A 6,000-nucleotide genomic window follows, 5' to 3' on the forward strand; every position below is an offset into this window, starting at 1 on the left:
TCATAAACACCCGCATGGGAACGGGCACGGCCGAAAGTTGACACCATGCATCTTGCACGGCTGGTGTGCCCGAGAGTTCTTACACAAAGCTTACAAGAAAACCCCGCGATTCGTGAAAGAATTGCAAGGACTCGCGGCTCGGTTACGCTATGTCAAGTTCAGGTTATAGTTGGTGACACTTCTACAAGGTGGCGCTTGAGGGCGCCGCCACGCCAATCAGCGTCCTCCTTGTTGGCTCGTGGGAATGCGTGTGGGTACAGGTGTGGGCATGCCGCTGGATGTCGCCATGTTCAGTGTGTAGCAGTTGGTAATATTCCCTCAAGATGTCGCGAGTAGCGCGGCTAATCTTATCGGTGACTTTCAATCTGTTGACATTTTCGTAAGGTGTCGTATGCCCCAGGAAGCAAACGCTCTCCGTCATTCGTGTGGTGAAGATCGAGCTGTCGAGATGTTTGGGAGCGGACCTCTTACTAGTTGCACGAGAAAACACACTCGCTGAAGCGAGATAGAAGTCTGCGCTAGAGACCGTAAGACAAGCTACTTCTTTGTGACTGCACTGGAACTGCTCCTCTACCTGATTGTGTTCGTCAAGTTCCCTCCCTACGAAGTTGACCCAGTTGTGTTCCGGGCAGTGTCTCGCGTGTACGAGCACTACGAGCGAAAGGACGAGGAGTGGCCATCGCACAAGGGTCCTTTCACATTCTTGTCGGGTTGGGTGAGCAAGGTGATGTCCAGGGTGGCCGAAGCGGAAACGATTGACCTGGTGGAGTTTCTCTCGGACACGGTGTATGCAAGTATCATATCGAAGCAGCCTACGTGCATCAGCTGGTCACTGCGGATAGTGTGGACTCGTGGAAATAAATTAACAACTATATTTATTTGTCTTCTTTTCTTTTTTTTCCGACCCGGCAGAAAAGATCGGACCTCGCTGTCGGTCCAGTCAGTCTGATGTTGGCCAAGTTCACAATCGGTCTTTTGAATGAACGATCAATTTTATGTGAACTTTTTCTCCAATGCCTCCAGTGAAATATTTCACAATAATACTTTAAGTAAGTTTAAAGTGCAGCTGTCCCAACCTATCCTATTAAATAAACCGTATGAGGTAACCCTAGAGGAATTAAATTTTGCACTGAGCATCAAGAATGTGACGAAGCGATCTAACAATATCTATTTGGTTAGGCCAACGGACGCTGGGCAAGTGGAATCCAACAAAAAGTTTTGAATCCCTGCAAAACAAGACGTCCTCCCGTTGTTGAGATGTTTGTTGAGGAAACTGTTCGGTCCCAAAGTGAGCCTCGATCGAAAAGAAAGTTGTTATTCTATAACCTTCCAGAGGAACAACGGTTTGCACATGTCGTCTGTCTTAGCCAAAAAACTTGGCTTTTCAGAACAAATATTTGGTTTAGGTAAGCCTATGGAAGGCCGTTTCATAGAGGAAGATACGTTCGATAAAGAGGTTGAGGTAGGGCCGACAATAATTAAGCACGTCATGACACAGGACCGAATTGAGATCTTCGAGGGCTTCTATGAATCGGCAGAACACCTCAATGACGTGATAAACAGTGCATACCAATCTGCACTCAAACTCGCTCCTTCAAAAATGCGGCTTCTTCATAGCCCCTATATAACACTCGTAGCATAGCAGTGGCATGACAATGGATATTGTGGTGATTTCGGGGTCAACAAGGTGGGAGCAAGAAAATGAAGAAGAGAAAGAGATAAGAGCGAGCAGTTTGCACGAGAAAAGAGACTGAGACGAGAGACGAAGACGAAGTACAAAACGTTCTCGGGACGGACAGGGCAATCATCAAGCTCACGGGGGCTAACCGCCGAATTCAGAAACCTCTCTCAAACTACACTCAAACTGAAGGGCCGTTCCACTTCCTCGAGGAAGGCGCGAGGGCCGGCGCTGGCCAATCGCGACGGCGGATCCGTCCCCGCGATTGGCCAGCGCCAGCCCTCGCGCCTTCCTCGAGGAAGTGGAGGGGCCCTTCAGTTTGAGTGTAGTTTGAGTGAGGTTTCTGAATTCGGCGGTAAGGCTTGCAGCTATACGCAAGGTCTTCACCCCACGTCGAAGTCTTGCAGCTTTACGCAAGACCTCGTTCCGCCAAGACGGCACAACCAAACCCGGGCTCCACTGCTGCACCACCAACGAGAAAATGAACTCTGATGAAGCTCGCCGTATCCGTGAACTGTAAGACTTCCATTAGTATCGTTTCTTTTTTTTTCCCCTTTTCTTTTTGTACTTATGTCATTCGCGCTTAAATCTTGTGCTTTTTGTGTTAATCATTGTATTATCTGTCGAAATCTAAAGTTTATTTTTCTTTCTATCTATCAAACTGGTCTCGATATCCTTTCTCTTCGCGTCGCATACCTGCGAGAGTGAAATAGTCCACTACAGATATATATTGATCAGTCAGCATTCGCCACACATGCTCGGATTTGGTGAAATGAACGTGTATACTTCCTTTGCCTCGGCAGACCTTGAAGTCATATTATATCAAAATAATTACGTTTTTTACGTATTGCGATATCAAAGAAGCAGAACACGTTGGTTATGTGAAAGCCCCAATTTTAAGAGCCGTTTCTTTTGTGGTGACCAAGGAAAAGGAGATGGTATCGTAGTCATTCAATTTGCTACAATATAAGAAAGGGATAGTGAAGTAAGTCAACACCATTTGTCTGGAGCTCACTGGTGAGAAAGGAACCTATATTCAATTTCTAGACGGATCGGGTCGTGTCGCAGCCACTGGGAATTTTAGAAAATGCTCGTAAAGCCTGCACCGTGCGGTATGAACCATTTTCTCGGTTCTGGACAAAAAAAATTGTCACATTTTGCGTCCGGGCCTTCGTTCCAAGTGGGGAGTGGTCCACTGTCCGACATCTATCAAAGAATATCGTCGGTGTTTACAAGCGAGTGGCTCCATATCTCGGTCGAAAACTCGTGGCCAGTGGCAGAGACGTAGCAGAGCGCGTCAGGCAAGGATCCCCACTTCGAAATGTCTTCAACAAAATAATTGTCCGGACGTATCGAAACACGAGGGACGAGCTTCTGCAAAAGCTCTCCGGTACATGTCATAAAAAAAAGAAGACCGAGAAACCTTCCTCACTCCGCCCATAAAAATCTAGACTTTTTTGATACCTAGAGAATGTCAAGCGTGACTTTTACCCTCCACGAACGATCCTGTTTGTGTACAACGGACAAACTAGAACGTTTTTCGCTGCCGCCTACTTCGTTTGCGCTGGAAAAATCGGAATATTTTGAGTTCTTTCCCGTCGCTAGTGCAACCTCTACGCCTGTTTTAGAATTTAACGTCCCTCCTTTTAGACCAATACTTTCACGTTTTAAAATATAGCTTCCTTCCCATGTAATTTAAAATCGTTCGAGCCATTGGCGATCCTGCGAGCACTGTTGCATCCGGCAGGTCGGTTACGAACGACAAAAGGATTTCGCTTCATTCCTCTGGAAGCTCCCTCTTTCAATACCTTCACGTTTATCTGAATCAAATTCTGGTCAGCTAGTACCAAACGTATGCGTATTGTTTATACCTTGATATTTTTCTTAACGCAAACTAGGCAAATGGAAATCATTTTCTTTCCGCGATGTTCTACGAAAAAGACCTAGTGAATACATTGGAAAAGCTGTAAATTCCGCCGGATGCCAAGGGACTTGCCGCTCGCTTCAAGCATATCCAGGGATCTACTTTTTGCGATCTGTTCTGTCCAATATTCAGCAACATTTTCCAGCAAGAAAAGCTCCTACTTAACGGCGTGGAAATCCGCATCGTGCTGCGACAAAATATCGAAGATTTCAGACTCTAGGCTGCTTCGACGGTTCAACAAAAGAAGATTGTTCAGATTCCTCGCATCGTTTTGTACATTAGACGAGTCCAAGTGGCCCTGACGGTGCTTGTCGGAGTCGAAAGGTGACTGCAATCTACTCCCACAACATACCTGCTACGTGGAGTGAAGATTAAAACCAGAACCGTTTCTCCCGGTGTGTCACATATTGTCCTCGACGACCTCTAACTTCATCGGGTTCCCTCTAATGTCACATTCAATTGGGGCGCACCACACCGCACCGCACTGCACCGACGGACGCGTCGCGTTCACATGGTCGTGTCGGTGCGGCTGCACTACATTCATTTGGGACTTGGTGCGGCGCACGACACCGGCGCGTTGCTGCACCAGCTGCACCGTCGGAAGGAGACCGTGCAGCTTCGCGCACTGCGGGCCGGCGCGGCCTTGAGTTACCGCTCTCCGCCTCCTTCGGCCCCTTCTTTCCCTCGCTTAGTCTTCCTCGTCTCTGTAAACATGGCGGCTCGGGAGACTCTCGCTAGATGGCGCGCGCCGCCGCCCCACTCACGGCGGATTTCGTTCAGTGCTCCACCCGTTTATGTTTTGCCCTTGAATTGACCGCGCCAAGCGCGTTGCCCGGCGGAATGCTTCGCGTTCACTTGGTAGTGCGTCATACGCTGCACCCGCGCAGTGGCACGGCCTTGGGGGCAGCACTTTCTCGGTGCTGCGTGCGCCCCAATTGAATGTGACATAAGCTCGTCGTCGCGTTTGTAAACAGTGAATTGTTTTAGGGAAGTCACGAACAGGACCCCTTCAAATTCGAAGACTTCAATCTGAAAACGGCCGTACTGGACGTCGGTGGGTTTAAGCAGACGGAAAATTTAGATTTTAATCAGTACCTTTATATGAAGGCCTATATGAACTTACTGCATCGAGTCAATCGAAAAGACGTTCCGTTTTCTGAAGGTGCCTTCTCAAAGGAGTTTTTTCTTCTCTACTACACTTTGACTCCCGACAGGGAAGAGCAGAGCTTAAGTCCGATCCTCACAGCCAATGCAAGACTCACCCTCGACTTTCAAACAAGACCTAAATAAGGCAGTCACGACTCTGTTCATGTTGGAAACACACGCGTTTTGGAAATTGGCAAGGAGAGACGGGTCAGGCTCGCTCATTGAAGAAATGGAGAAAACCAGTGTGTCGAACCGAAAAAAATACGGGTTCGGTTACGGTTCAGGTTCAGGTAAATTTATTTTGTTCCGGTTCAGTTCCGGTTCGATTAATTCGATCCGCGAACCGGTTCGCGAACCGGTTCGGTGCGCTGCACCGGTTCGGAAACCGGTTCGGAAATTATAAATGACAAATTGCAACATCAAAATAAATTACAAATAAAACATCTGAAATCAGCATATACGAAACGGGATACATCGTAGTGTAGGGCTCAGGGATTTCTACCAGGAATGGTTTCTTTATGTGCACCCAAAGGTTACCTCACCGACGTTTACGCATTCGGACTTCATCTAATTGGGTCCGACGCAGTAGCTGTAAAATCCGCGACCTCCTTACAAACCCACTTACAAGTAGAACTCGCTAACTATCCCGCCACCTCGGCGTGTAAGCAATTGAAGGAACAGTGGGGACGAAATATAGCTTTCTTTATTTGAACTAGCCTTCGGTAACTCAAATTAGACCCTTAAAAAAGTTTTCATTAAACAAGATACGGAATATGAAAAACACTTCACCGAACGCAACGCCAGAAGGACGTAATAGGATAAATATTAAAATAGAAGAGTTCGCTGTCTCACAAATATGTTAGCTTCTAAGTGCCTATACGAAACCGGATGCATTATCATCAAACTCCACAGCCTTTTCTTTTCTCATTCCGATGGAAGCAAGCTTCAAGAACTCGCGCGTTCTAGAAACGTGTTATGAAATCAGCACACAGCAGCATTTAGGATTTACGAGATTGTACAAAAATGAAATACCGTGACGCGATTTTTTTTTTTTTTTTTTGCACAGCCTTCCAATTCTCTTCCTTCCGTGCAAGCCGCGACCAGCGCAATACTGGTTCCTATGTCAAGATTCATGGATGCAGCGGTTGTCAAGATTCATGGATGCAGCATTTATATTCCTAAGACTGAGTGGAGAAGCAAAATATGTAAGCGAGGGTGTGTGTGTCATTGGACGGCACTTAAAGAACAAATG

Source organism: Ixodes scapularis, unplaced genomic scaffold, assembly GCF_016920785.2.
Source record: "Ixodes scapularis isolate PalLabHiFi unplaced genomic scaffold, ASM1692078v2 PGA_scaffold0__279_contigs__length_252992795, whole genome shotgun sequence".
Lineage (NCBI taxonomy): Eukaryota > Metazoa > Arthropoda > Arachnida > Ixodida > Ixodidae > Ixodes > Ixodes scapularis.